This window comes from Crocuta crocuta, unplaced genomic scaffold (assembly GCF_008692635.1).
Source record: "Crocuta crocuta isolate KB4526 unplaced genomic scaffold, BGI_CrCroc_1.0 scaffold407, whole genome shotgun sequence".
Classification (NCBI taxonomy): domain Eukaryota; kingdom Metazoa; phylum Chordata; class Mammalia; order Carnivora; family Hyaenidae; genus Crocuta; species Crocuta crocuta.
Genome location: NW_027551557.1, coordinates 656,450 through 671,998, shown reverse-complemented (window position 1 = coordinate 671,998; position 15,549 = coordinate 656,450).

Genomic DNA, 15,549 nt, shown 5'->3' with positions numbered 1-15,549 from the left:
GTCCTCAAGGATTTTTCAGTCCAGAGTTAGTGAGAAGCACTGATGATATTGTGTGATGATTGAGGAGCTTGAGAAAAGCACCCCAAGATGCCATAAAACACCTAAGAGGAGCACCTAAACCAGCCTGGGCTTCAGAAGGAGGCGACATCTGACATAGGCACAAAGCAAAATAAGAATTAACTAGAAAAAGAGAAAAAAGTGAGGCAGAGGGAATAGAACAATACAAAGGCCAGGAGGAAAATGTATCCTCATTCACTGTGCAGCAAACATTTATTGAACATGCTTTGACTCATGGTGTTATAGATATAACAGCAAATAAGGCAGGCGGTCCTTCCTTTATGAAGTTTATCCTTTAGTAGAGGAAAGAGGCAAGTAAAAATTATAGTGTGTGCTCCACTGGGGGAATATATGGATGTTCTGGGATCCTCAGAGCTCCTAATCCAGACTTGGGAGGGCATGGCAGGCTTCCTGTATACAGCTGAGGCACAGAGCATGAGCAAGATTATCCAAGAGAATGGAGTAAAGACTTGCAAGATGCAGGCTCTGAGGAAGACAGATCACAGAGGACTCTGTATGCTATACAGCATTCACTATGGCTGGAGCAAAGCACTGAAGAAAGTAGGAATATGGAAAGGTTGTGGACAGGCTTGAGATAAGTCCATTGTATAGGCCCTGGAGAGCCTGTTAAGGATTCAGATTGTATCTCTCTACACTACTATTTAGAACTGGATTATAAACTAAGAAATAGAAGAGTATAGTATTGTTATGAAAGCATTAGGTCAAATCCCTGCTTCACCACTCCCTAGCTGTTTATGACACACGGTTCTGGATGAGTTTATTATATTTCCATTATGTTTTCTCACATGCAAAATGAAGACAATTATAGCAATTCTTTCATAAACTAGTTTTGAGTATTAAATGAAACAATTAAGTAAAACACTTAACTTGGTATACAGACGGTGCTCTTCTTCCTCTTACTTGCTGTTTGCTCCATGACCTCCTACTTCCTGAGCTTTTCTCAATGGGTAATTTACCATCTCAACCACACAGCAGCCAGAGGGGCATGGGTCAGAACTATTGTTAGGCCTGAGATGAGCTCTTACCTATAAAACTGTTTGCAGGGACTGGGCCAGGGTGGGAGGCAGGGACACAGTGTCGTCAAATATGGTTTATGGAAACACCTTCACAGAAATTCAGACTTCCCCTGCTATAGCTGGGAGAGACAGAGACCTAAAATGGCATTTTACTTGGGTAAAGGGGTCTCTCTCCTCGCAGCATCTGGAGTGCCTTTATTGGCCACAAAGCACCACTGTCCTCACCAGGAATATGTAGCCAGAAACAAGATACAAAGCTTTCTCTTTATTAAAATGGCCAACAGATGTGGTCAGCCAATTCCACTGAAAGAGTTGGAGGGAACAACCTATAACTCTGTGTCTGGTAGATATATAAGTAGGAATGTGAGGAGTATGGAGGCAGACAAAGGTTGACTCTCACTTATGTCACTTCCAACCTGCTCAGCTTTGGGCAAGTTGCTGAAACTCTCTGAAATAGGTTCCTTGGCATAAAATATGATGACTAACAGAAACACCTTGCCAGTTTATAGTGAAAATTAACTGAAATAACGTAAGTATAAGACTACACAAATTGTAAAACTCCACCCAAATAATAGTAGCTACTGCTATTTATAATAATAAGAGGCTGGATTGGAAATTGAGGAGGGAAGTCAAGGAAGATCCTACATGCTTTGAAGTGCCATACATAATATAAAATGCAATCAAATGTTCTTGATTATAAACACAGTGTATCAAAAAAAGCAAGTGAAATTCCATTCACTGTCATCCCATCTTTCTTTCTCTAGGTGGGAAGAAGGCTTGAAAATGCAAAAATACCCCAGAGCCAGATGTTTATGAGAAAATCTTTCCCAAAAGGAATTTTATTTTAACTGATTCAAAGAGTAGAACTTTTTAAAAATTGTGTAGACATTTTATTTCAGGGAATAAAATAATATTCAGGTTTCATTCAGAGGGCACTATAGAAGCAGTATCTCTGGTTTTTGTGGAAGTTTGTATGTCATCCTAAGGCATACCTATCATTAATTAGGACCCAACCACTTACTAGTTAGTTCCTAGTTAATTGAAAAGTTCCTGGCTGGTTCCTAAGAATGAATTACCTGCTGAATTCACTCAGCCCAGGATTCTTGCTCCCAGAATGTCTATGGAAAGGACCAAAGCTCTGTCCACTTACAAGTTCTGAAATGATGGCTTCACTGATCAAGTAAAGAAACCCACATTTCCTTCTCAACTATGTAGCATGCATTTCATGAATTGAGAATGACCTGTGAAACTTTTTCAGCACAGGAGGGGGATAGAAGTTTTGTTTTCTGTTGGAATATTTGCATGGTTGACATCAGACTTGGAACATGCAATCTCAAGAGGCTCTTCATCATTATCTAGAACACAGTTATGGACTCTCTATTAATATATCTTCTGAGGGACAACACATAGCCAGAATATAAGTGTGTTGAAAATGTGATCTCAACCCTAGTAGAAAATATGGGCAGGAATAACTTTTCAAAATCAATGCTCTCTCCACTTCTGCATTCTTTGATCTGGTCCTGTTGTTCATAGATTTGCCAAAACACTGATTATTCTTTCCATATTTTCAAGGTAACTATAGAAATAAAAATTTAGAAGAAAACTTGCTTTAAAGGGAGAAGAAAAAATACTTGTTTGCAAACTCACTCCTGTCCACTCAATGTGTTTTCAATTTCTCTCAATGTCTTTTGATGTTTTCAACCATTCCATCTCTTCTTCCCAAATCAATTCCCTTCCCCCCACCACCTCCTATCCCAACCATCACAACAACCCTCTTGAGACACAGAACTCAAACTTGAGTCTTTGGCCACATATTCTGGGAAATTTGGCAATGATCATTTGAAAAATCAAACTCCCTCCCTGATACACTACCTCTAGATTTCCTTTCTGACATTCAAGAGGTAGCTAAGTAGTCAAAAGTCATGATGGGACAGAGCTGTAGAAAGAAAGAAAGAAAGAAAGAAAGAAAGAAAGAAAGAAAGAAAGAAAGAAAGAAAGAAAGAAAGGAGGCACATGACACTTAAGTTACCCAATGTTTGGGAAACTTACATATGCTGGTCTGGGATACTTACTAACCATCCTTTCCTCACTCACACTTCAGGTCTACCCTTGCCCCCTACCATTTATTTCTTAGCTTCACCTATAACTTGACTAGTTAACTGCTACTTACCTATATCAAGGAGGTCTCACCTTAATATTTATTTATTTTATTTTTTGAGAGAAAGAGAGAGACAGTGTGAGCAGGGTGGGGGGGGGACAGAGAGGGAGACACAGAATCCAAAGCAAGCTCCAGGCTCCAGACTGTCAGCACAGAGCTCGATGTGAGGCTTGAACACTTGAACGATGAGATCATGACCTGAGCTGAAGTCAGACACTTAACCAACTAAACCACCCAGGAGCCCCAGGGAGGTCTCACCTTAAAGCAAAATTCTACTCAGATATTTCAACTCAGCAGTATGCTGGAGCCCACTTTTACTGACTCACAAGAGCTGACTGTTAAATCTCTGGAATTTTACAAACTGGTTGTTAAACATAGTCATTATTAAAAATTAAATTAACTTATAATTTCTTGAATTACAGTAAAAACAAAGGCAATGTATATTCAAAATGAATGCCTTCTGTGTTATTTTATTACATTTAAATATTATGTACAATCTTAAAATTATTTACATCTATTGCATCAATATGGTGGAACTATTTAATATCTTTTTCCAATTCTGTGTTCAATGGCATCATGTTAGGCCATGGTGGGCATATATACCCTACAGAAATTTAAAAATGCTGTAAGTCTAAGCTTTTTAATCTTTTTCCCCAGAGACCCAGTTATGAAACATTTACCAGGCTAGCACTGCTTCAACTGAAGTTTGAACCAAAAGATGTTTGGGTTAAGGAAACCAACTAGGGATGTTGAGGCCTCTGGAGACCAGCCAAAGAAGGAAATATTACCACTCTTAGGCCTGAGGGAGCAAAGGGAGGGAACAGTGAGAGCAGTTACCAGGGAGGAGCACCTACCTGGAAAGAAGCTATAGTCCTAGAGGGACAAGCTACTTCCAGAGAATATCGTGAAAGCAGAAAGGATACATGGCATAAACACCTCTCTCTCCACCAATATGCCACCAATTGAATTATGAAAAATCCAGCCAGTTCAGAAGCCTTGGCACTGCAGTCCACAGATATCATGGGTTAGGTTCACCAGTGAGGTTCTAGAGTTAAGATGATCCTTTAAGCCTCTCTCAAGTTGAAGCAAGGGTTATGGGGTAGGGTAAAGGTCTTTATATCCTGGTAATGATGAGTGATTGGACACAGGCTGCTCCTGGAAGGGTGTATGGCCTTAGGGGAGGCAGTTTTCTTCAGGAGACATAAACACCAAAGAGGGTTAACACCTGATGTTTGTCATCCAGTAGCTGAGGGAATGAGACTTTCATTCTTGAAATGGGAATCTGGGTGGCATATCATAGTATGCACCATAGCAGGGATCAGCTTCCTCAGCAAAGAAGGGAGGAGAATGGAGCTGGGAGCAGTGGAAGGAGGAATGTGTAATAACCACACATGACTCTTTAAAGCCCAGCACGTGAATCAGCCACTCTCAGAAGCAGTGTCTTACTCTCCTGCTCCAGGTAGCTCCAAAGTACTTATGGAAAGATTTATCAGATTTCTCAGCATACACTATTAAACCATTCTGTTTACTAGTCTGCCCTCTTGTGAGCTCCATGACAACAGGGAGTGTACCTTTTCTATACTTATCCCCACTCTGATGATAGTTCTAACCCGAGCTCCGTAGATGCTCAATAAAACTACTTGTTAAATGGTAAACAATTAATAAAGCTTAACAGGTTCATCCTTCATAATAGCAGAGATATCTCACATGAAAAAAAAAATGTTATCCAGGGGAAGAGAAACCAAACTTCTATGTTAAAAAAAAATCCTTATCACAACACTCTCTGGCATATTGCTTTCCAAACTGTCATTGCTGATGTCTCTGGAAGGTTTCCAATTGGTTAGCAAGCCTGATTTATATCCATATTCATCAACTGATTTATTCATCAAGGTATATGTAAGAGCAAGAGGAAATAAATTCAGTGGAAATAATTGCATCTTTAGGATAAATGAGGGAGGGAGGGAGAGTCAAGTGTGGGCGGTGCTGTGATGTGGCACCAACATGACAAAGTTGAGTTTCAGTCCAGGCATCAGATTGCCAAAGGCTTCCTCTGAGCTTCCCCTCCAAGGAGACATATAAGAAACGATACATTCAAATACCTGATTTGGTAGCCCATAAGTGTCTCTCTTGTCCAGTAGGCTTGTCAGTTCTGGCATCATCAGAAGATGTGTGCCACCATGGTCAGCTTTGTGTCACCATGCTCCTCTGTCTTTCATCGCCTTCTGGAGCATGAATGATGCTCCATCATCCTTCCTTCCTTCCTTCCTTCCTTCCTTCCTTCCTTCCTTCCTTCCTTCCTTTCTTTCTTTCTTTCTTTCTTCTCTCTCTCTCTCTCTCTTTCTCTCTCTTCGTTCTTTCACTCTTCTCTTTCTCTCTCTCTCTTTCTTCGTTCCCTTTCTTTCTTTCTTTCTTTTTCTCTCTCTTTCTCTCTCTCTCTCAGCCTAATGTGAGATATAACACTTTTGTACCCTGTAGTCACATATTTGAAAAAAATACATTCATCTGGCTTTTGGCATTGCTTAAATTTCTAGGATTAAGCTGAATATTCCAGACAATAGTGGAATCTATTCAGTTACTTGTAACCTATATTTGCAAGGAAAGAAATGAGTTAGAAGAAGTAAAAAGAAACTGAAAACTTTAATTGATTGGTGAAATGAAGAGAGAATAATTGAAATAGAAAAATCCATGTTGAAGAGTGCTTCCTACAAATGTGTGATTAATCTGTGAAAATATCAGGTTTTATTAAGCAACTTTACACATCATTTGATCTTCATGACAACCCTGAACAGTAAAACCATTCTTATCATCATTTTTACAGCCATTAAAAAAACCATTTTCTCATCATATCTTATCATCATTTTACAGATTAAAAAACAGAAGTTTTGAGAAGTTAAGTGATTTATCCAAGGAGTAGAGCTGAGATTCAAATCTATATTTGATTTGAGTTAGAGTCAGTCAGGGGAGCAAATGAGAGAGCAATTAGGATAATTAGTAGCATATGGTGTCACATGGTTCCATAACTAGCACTGAAGTCCAAGGGGGCTTGGGTAAGCATATCACCTAAACCAAAAAGACTGTCATAGTCCAGAATAAGCTTCTCCTCCCCATCCAAGTAGGTTAAGGGAAAGTTCTAACAAAGACAAAAATCCTGCAGTCCTCAGCTTGATAGGTCTTAGTTTTAATGGTATTTATGAAAAACCAGGACAGGATACAGAGACAATAATTATAGTATGTTTGATGAAACACTGATTCTCCATCCTCACATCACCATAAAGAGAGAACTCTGCCCCTTTTCCCAGTAGGACAACCCCAATCCCCTCAGGAGAGAAGCTTTCCTCCCCAGTGCATTCCCTGATCATAGATTGGAAGTTTCTTGGGGCATGGTGGGGTTACTCTGCTTAAAACCACCATCACCTGCCCCTTTCTTCTTTCACCACCTGTTCTCAGATTGAGCACTTTGGAAAGATACTTCTAGGATGGGTATTTTAAGAGGCCTTATATAATGCAAAAAAATCCAAAGGGAACTTCTAAACAACAAACTCAATATGACCCCAGGGTGGTAGTAAATCAACCAACTGCTTTTTTTAATGTTAATTTATTTATTTTGAGAGAGAGAGAGACAGAGAGAGACAGAGAGAAAGAGAGAGAGAGAGACAGAGAGAATGTGGGGGAGGGGCAAGAGAATCAACCAATTATTTTTAATATATAATGGCTAATAATATTGTACAGTTACATGCATCAGACACTATGCTAAGTATATTACAGATACAATCTCATTGAGTCCCCATAACAGTCCTATTTATGGATAAGGTACCCAAGGTTACATAGCTATGAGGAACCAGGAAACAATTCTAATTTTGAAGTCCATATTCATAATCAGTAAATTGTGTGGTCTCCTGGAAGCTAAAAGAAGATCTAGAAGGAGGAAAAGTGGAAGACAATAATGATCCCACAAAGCAGGACATGGCAGTAAAAAATGAGTTTCCAGCCCATATAAGAGACCTGTGTGCCCTTCAAATGTTAAAATCAATGTTTTCTTTCAAATAGCTGTATATAAGGCTGGCCAATACACTAACACATCAGAGAATATTTAAAACAAAAACCCATTCTAACTTTGGAACATGGATTTGCCACTGGAAATTCCAAATGATATTGGTCTTTGGTTCATTCCAAGAAAGGTCTGAGCCCACAGCAACTCTCTAACACCCAATAAAGGGAAATAACCTAGAGACATTACAACAGGAAGTCAAATAGGATGAGAGCTTTGCCTTAGATAACCTACAAAGTGAATGAACTATGTACAGTTTAAAGTGAAGCTAAAAATGGAAAAATCTTACACATTTGGGTTTGTAAAGAAGCTTATGATAATTCAATATTTTTACTTCATGTCCACACTCAAAGTACCAGAAGTCATCTCATATTCACAACGTCAAGGTGAAAACAGTGCACCTATCTGGACTCTGTACATTGTTTTAGGTTTTCAGTGTTTAATAATAAATAATCAAAATTATTCACCAATATTAATATTCTGAGACTATATCGTATAACAGATCTGTGGGAATGCTTCTGTTGTACAGGAAAATTTATAGTTGAGTATAAATCCCAAATGTAATTTACTATATAATCTCAGTATATTTATCACTATGGGAGAAAACATACTATTAGTGATATTCTTTTGAGTCGAGGAACAACAAACTCTTTACTCAGAAGCAAGTCAATAGCATGCTAGCACTTAATGACTTTAATTCAGAAGCTATCATTGGTACTTTTTATTTTTAAAAAATTAAACTGCATTTTGGGTTTAATGAAACTAAATCCAGACTCCTCCTATAAAATCAAACAGTTTACCTACAGCCAAAGCAAATTCTTTATTTAAAAGAACAGAGTAAATTTGCTAAGACCTTCTCTTTAAACCAAATCTAACACACCCTCTGAGTTTTAGCAAGAATTTCGGCATGTAAACTATGAAACAGAATCATTTCAAGAGTTGCTTCTTTTGTATGGGGTGGTAATAATATCCTCTCTGAGCAGAACCTCACCGCACACAATTTCAAAGGCAGGAAGAAAAAGGGAATACCTGAAAGACTAATTACAGAGCTGGATATATACATGATAAAGCATTAAAATAAATGAGATAGATAAATTATCAGAGAGCAGGGCTGAAGATTGATGAACCATATTTAGTACACTAATCCCAAGTGTTTATTTTGCATTCTTCTGGCCTTTAAAGATGACAAGTTGTGATCAATCGCTCCCCTTGAAGGCTGGCTGCTTTCCTGCCCTAGTATTTAATTTCTGTTTGATGTTTTTCACTTTGTGTCAATGTACGAACTACTGTTAAGATATAGAGCAGTGATTAAAATAATTCATCCATCTGCTTATAATTAAAGACCAAATTAAATGTAATGACAACTTTATCTAGCAAGCTAGCTATCATCTAAAAGGGAGATTGGCCTCTCAACAATTTCTCCAGCAGATAAATATTCTAGTTAGTAGCAGTTCAAAATTTTTCCTTCAAAGTATGGAGATTTTAATCAGTGATGGCACTGGATAAATGAAGTTGGAGAAAATACAGAAATATCTTTCTATATTAGAAAAAATCAAGTATCGTGGTGACTAGCTCAAGATTGGAGAGAAAAAGTGACTTTTGAATTAATAGTTCTAAATTAGTCAAATCACAAAGATGAGAAGCCAGTGGAAAAAAGCAAGTACCCTAAATTACTTAAAAAGCAAGAAACCAGCTTTATGGTGAGGTAATTGCTGAATACTCTGCTATTTTAAAATTAAGAGCAAATCTACTAGAGTGCTTTTTAACTTATTGTCTTCCTACAGTAAATAGAACACTATAGTGATATTTTTAAATAAATTTTTAGACACAAAATTCAGGGTAGGGCAAACTAAAATAGTCACTCATATTTCTCACTACGCTTAAAATAAATAAAATTACTGATTCATATTTTATTTAATTTTATCATAGATACATACACACATATGAATCTATTATAAAATTGGAGCCACATTATCACATACTGTTTTGGAAGCTGCTTTTCTCATATAATAATAAATTATGTATATTTTCAATATATTAAAGGATTTTAAAGACCAAGCCAGGAATTTTATATTCAATAGAATATGGAAACCAAAATCTGATCTCAAATGCCCTTTGATCATTCTCTGGTAAGCACAAATTGACAAGCTACCTAAAGAATAAAATTAAAATGCCATAAAAATATATCTGGAAGAGGGGAGTCTGGGTGACTCAGTCGATTGAGAGTCTGACTTTGGCTCAGGTCATGATCTCATGGTTCATGAGTCTGAGGCCTGCATGGGGCTCTCTGCTGTCAGCACAGAGCCTACTTTGGATCCTCTGTCCCCCTCTTTCTCTCTGCTCCTCACCTTCCCCCACTCATGCTTGCACAAGTGCGTTTGCACATGCTCTCTCTCTCTCAAAAATAAACATTATATATATATGAAAGAGTATTTTGACATTTTTTTCATAATCATAATTGACCATCACAAATTTAATAGATTGCACACAAGTAAATGGCTCATAAATAGCCTCATTTCAAATGACTGCCAAGTCATGTGAGCAAACTGTTTCAGATTTTAACTTTACTTTTCTATTTAAGACGATGCTTGAAAGTATATCTTCTGGTGACCAAGAAATCCAAACTTGGGAAATCTACCAGGAAATTTTAGTTTAATTCATCAAAGGAATTAATAGAGAGTATTTTGCTCAGAAAAGTAAAAGTACTTAGTATACAATAATAATGGTGAAAATCATGTCTTATGTACTGTATCTGCATTAAACATTATAGACACTTAAGAAATGTTTACTGATGATTAAAAGTCTGCTTTATTTTGGCTTCCATGTGTTTTCTGTTAATACATAAAGGCTAAAAGGTAAGTTGTCTCCAAGAACTTTGAAATAACCATTCTTTGGAGACAAATATAAGAACAGCCTACTAGGAGATAATTCATAGATATATCAAGTTACCTGATTGGCTTTCTAGCCAATAGGCTTGACTATAACCAGGTGACACATTAACACAATAAAAGAGTGAATGAATGTGTCCATCAAAGTAGGAACTGATTAGACAGGAAAGTTTGTTAACAGCTCCGAGCAAAGCACAGTCCAAGAGAGATAAAGGTGTAACCATTGGAGTTTGGTGTGTTTCTAATCGCAATGGTCAGGCTAATTACTCCTGGGGGTAGAAATGTATATAGCCTGAAGCCATTAGACTTGGTTATATCTGGCCATATTTGACAAGACTCGACTCAAGGTGCATCAGAGCACCTCAGAACACTGCTATCAATCATTTATTCTTCTAGCTCCCCTTGTTTTAATGACCTACTCCCCAGACAACCTTCTGATTCCCAAGTCAGATAAAGAGAGGAAACTGACCCCGTGAATGTGAGCATTTCAGGTCACTGCAGTGATTTCCTACAGGAAATGAACAAAACCAGGAAACTCATAGCTTGATGATAGAGAAAAAGCGAGCTGGTCGTAAATCTCCATTGTCTTGGTCCATATAACAGCTCTATATCTCACTGTGGATAAATAAACTGCCATGCTTAGCTTCACAAGTTTTTAGTAATGAAGAGCCAGTATCTTGAAGCCTAATGTTCTCTGAATGGATAGGATATCACATCATTCAGAGGCTTAGGCAGTCTTCCTTTGGAGGCATCTGACCTCACTTCAGTTTCTCTTATCTAATATCAACACATATAAATGCACATGGAGATGGACTTGCAGTGAAGAAATGAACTTCTTGAGAAGACACAAACAGGACCAGAATCAGAGGATTTTAAGAGACTTCCAGCATTAAAATCAGAGCATTTTTAAAATCACATATGAAGTATTCTCTCTTCCAGTTACATGGTGTAGGAATAAAATTAAATTCATGAATACATTTTAGGTTTTTGAGTTTTGTGAACTGCCAATATATACTGGCACTGAGAACATCAGTAGGTTCTCCCATACTCACAAGTTCATACATGACGCACAGGGAGCAACTCAGGGCTCCATCCACAAGCTGAAGTTCCCCCAAGAAGCTAGATGTCTGTTGGCTGTGGAGACCCTCAGGGAGAGTTGCCACCATTACATGGAGGAAATAGGGGGCACAGCAAACTGCGCAGCAAACTGGACCATACTAAGTGTCAAGTCAATGCTGAGGACCTTGTTAGGAATAGGTCAAGGACACTCCATGGATGTACAGAAACCTGAACCCAAGACAGCAATCACTCTGCAAGTTTCTATAGCTAAGAAGCAACAAAGCTGCTCCAGGATACACAGGATACTCTGTGCTCTTAGAGGAGAAAGACAGTAGAATGAGTTGAGCTGGCAAAAAGACCACTTTGCTGTCTTCATACCTTCTTTGTCTACACTCCAAATACTAAGTTCCAATGTGAACTAAGTGAGATTCAAATGCTCCCCTGAAGACGATGGAGCTTACTCCTTCTGTCTACCAAAAATTCCCACTCTCAGGTTTTGTTCTTTAATTTAAGCCTGTGAGTCTTCATACAATGTCAATGTCCTAAGGCTGGATTCAAACTTTAAACTAGTATCTTCAATTTGGAGCTCTAAGGGAATGAATTCTCCTAGAGCAGAATTTGATACATAATAAAGGAAAGACTTCCTGTCAGTTGAGGATCTAAGAGAAAGGAAATTGCTCTCTCAAGGAGGAGTAGAGAGTGGCCTCTAAAATTACCAGACACCAGTCTCCTCTTCACAATGTTTTGAAAAGCATCCTACTGAACACTCTGATTCCATTTTCCAAAATAACTTGTGACTGAAGCTACAATGATTAAGGCCACAATGTAATGATATTCAAGAATAATACTAATTTTCTCTGGCTGCACAATGAAGTATTTTGTTCCTGCTCTTTACGTAGTAGAATGAAATGCTAAAATATTTTGGAATGGTTTCAGTTCTCTATAATTACTGCTCATCCTAAGAGTTTGGAGAGGTGCAGGTGACAAGATCAAACTTGTTTTCACTTAGACTCACTCAGGTTTAAACCAAAGTTCCCGAAGATGAAAGGCTAATGCCTCAATGCCTTGTTCAGTTTCAAAGACCAATATACGTTTAATCATTTTTTAACGTAAAAGCAACATTAAAAGGAAATAATTTTAAATTGTGAGCAATGTGAGAAATGTACATAAAGAAGGAGGCACTTTTTTTGTCCAAAACAATCATTTTAACAAGAAGTACAAAAGTACCAGTCCAATAGAAAAGTGGATCTTCCCCATTAGAGTTTTCAGCATAATAGTTATTGCCTCCTTTCTTACCTCAAAAAAAGTTAACTCCATTTTCCCAAATGTTCACCAATAATAGCAACTAAATCAGAAGTTTCTTAAAAGGATAATAAATCTTAACCTAACATAAGCCCTGTTTTAAGTGGATCTTTAATGACAGTGTGCTCTGTATTTCTGATAACGCTAAACTGAAGTTTGGCTAATGTCCAGAGTTGGGACAAACAATGGGCACACACATGGTATACTCCCATACCAAAGCTTTGATTTAAGCAGGGGGTTCTACCTTAATCACAGACACTTAATAAACGAAAGTTGCTTTTATTTCTCAAGTAAGTTTGAATCTCTTGGGTTTGGCAGAAAGTCAAGCTTACCAAATATTTTTATATAGAACCATCTCAAATCCTACAAAAGGTATAATTAGACAATCTAATAAAGGTCTATAAGAATATGTGGGCAATTTGTTAATTAGTTGATATTTAGTCCTCCAGTTATAATACAGATTTTAGGTGATATACATTTTATAACTAGTACATGCAATGTTGCACTACATCATGCAATGTTAAGAGTTTGGAAGGTAGGGGGTGCCAGCCTGGCTCTATCAGTGGAGCATGCAGCTCTTGATCTCAGAGTAGTGAGCTCAAGTCTCACAATGAATGGAGAAATTACTTAAAATCTTTTTTAAAAAGAGTTTGAAAAATAAATAATAAAGATTGCATAGTCTTTATTCTTTTATCACTAAAAAAGCTATAATATTAAAAAAAGATACCCCAACAAGTTGTCCTCATTATTGCTTCCTATATCTTCCAAAATTAAGCCAAATAGTATTTAACAAATTTGGATAAATTCTCGGATAAGAATCTAGATCTGAATCTCCGAACTTAACAATTTCAATCATTTTTATGAGCCTGTCAATATGTTCAGATACTCAAATAAGATACGGCTTCCTGATGGCTAAACACAAGATACACAGATGCAGAAAATAAGGGGGAACCAGTAACCAAGAGATAACATAGATCATAGCAAAACCTGATCCAGGAGGTATAATTGGAAAGTTGAGATGGTTTATATTTTTAAAGACCAGCTAATTAGAAATAGAGGGTAAGTTTTATTTATGCACATTCATTAGCATTTCCTGAATAATGTAAACTTTAGATTCCAAGTTAGAAAGGCAGATATGTAAAGAGACTTTTGAATCTCAGGAAGAGATTTAAAAATCTCTTTTGGCCCCAGCCATAGAATCAAGGCAACACTGTACTTATTTTCTCAAGGCTAAAGCCAGTGAACATGGCCTGTGTCCAGTTATAAAACACGGACTAAAATCAGCCAATTCAGATGCACATGTAATGCAATGATGGCTATCCTCAAGAGATCCAAGATGTCAAGTGGTGTTATCACTGAGGCCTCCCTCAGAGCCAGCTTTGTAGACATGACATGTGCAGTCACATGAGGTCCCACATGCAGAAGGGCTCTGCACTTGGTTTAATGCTGTGCTATCACCATCATGAAATTCATCTTTGTCTTTGAAGTCGTATTTTGTAAGTGAAATCTGATAAGGCAATGGAGTGTGCGTGTGAGACGAGGAAATAGGCCAGGCTACAGTGTATGCACACACAAGGCCAAGCTCATGGGGACAGGAGGCCAGAGTGTGCTATGCTATTGGCTTGGCCTCCTGGTACACAAACGTACATGCCCAGGGCGGTCTGTGACCCTGCAGAACCGGGAGGGGGCAGCTGGGCTGAAATCAGAACCCGGACTGGTGGTGAAAGCAGGAGCAGAAGCAGTGGTGGCACTCTGTGTGGAACAGCACAGGAACCTTTAGTGGAGACTAGTTTATGGTTTACCCTCAGAGCCCAACCCTGAGGTATTGGTGCAAATACCACCTCTCCAGCCTGAAGCCTAGTACAGAATGGTCATCTGGCAGTAAATTTGGTCAATAAACACTTACAAAAAACTACACATGGACATTACACAATAAAGTGCATCAGAGAGTTGTATTTTCAATAGATATAGCTTATTTGGAAAACTACTCCCAACATTTCAAAACAAATACCTACAGCCTTAGAAATAGAAATTAAATGTAAAGATTGCCTCATTTAATGAAAAGAACATAATTTTCATATGAAGCTTCAAACAACAAATTTTTAACAAGGAAGATAATTTTCTAATGTTTCCATGAAATTGTGGCTGCATCCTCCTTGGCTGCTTGAAGCTCAGTGTCCATCATGAACAATACAGTAATTATCTGGAACAGGATTTCATGACCAACCAACTACTTCAATGCAAACAAATAGTCACTAACGCTCTTCACCCTAGAAAGGCAACAGTACGTAAGACAGAGATTTGGGGAAAACTAGTCAAGATGTGCAAGACCACACCAGATGTCATCTTTGTATTTGGATTCAGAACTCATTTTGGTGGTGGCAAGACAACTGGCTTTGGTTTGATTTATGATTCCTTGGATTATGCAAAGAAAAATAAGCCCAAACATAGACTTGCAAGACATGATGGCCTGTATGAGAAGAAAAAGACCTCAGGAAAACAGTAAAAGAAATACAAGAACAGAATAAAGAAAGTCAGGGAGGGGCACCTGAGTGGCTCAGTCCTTCAGCATCTGACTCTTAATGTCAGCTTAGGTCTTGATCTCAGGGTTGTAAATTCAAGCCAGACATTGGGCCCTGTGCTAGGTGTGAAGTCTACTTAAAAATAAAAGTCAGAGTGACTGTAAAAGCCAGTGTTGGTGCTGGCAAAACTGAGCTGGAGATTGAACAAGAGAAGGAGTAAAGATTCCGCCATGATTATCTGTGGTGATTGTGCAGATTTTTTAATGAGAGCATTAATAACCTAAGAACTTTGGGAAAAAAGAAAAGAAATTGCAGATGCAGTGATAGAATACATAAAAAGGCATTCTGAATTACAAACATATCACTAAGATGCTTTCCTATACAGCCTCAAGCTCAGGAAATAGTAGAGGAAGCATTAAAACACCATTGTATAAATTTTTAACAAGGAAGATAATCAGTTTTAAAGTTAAAACTGATT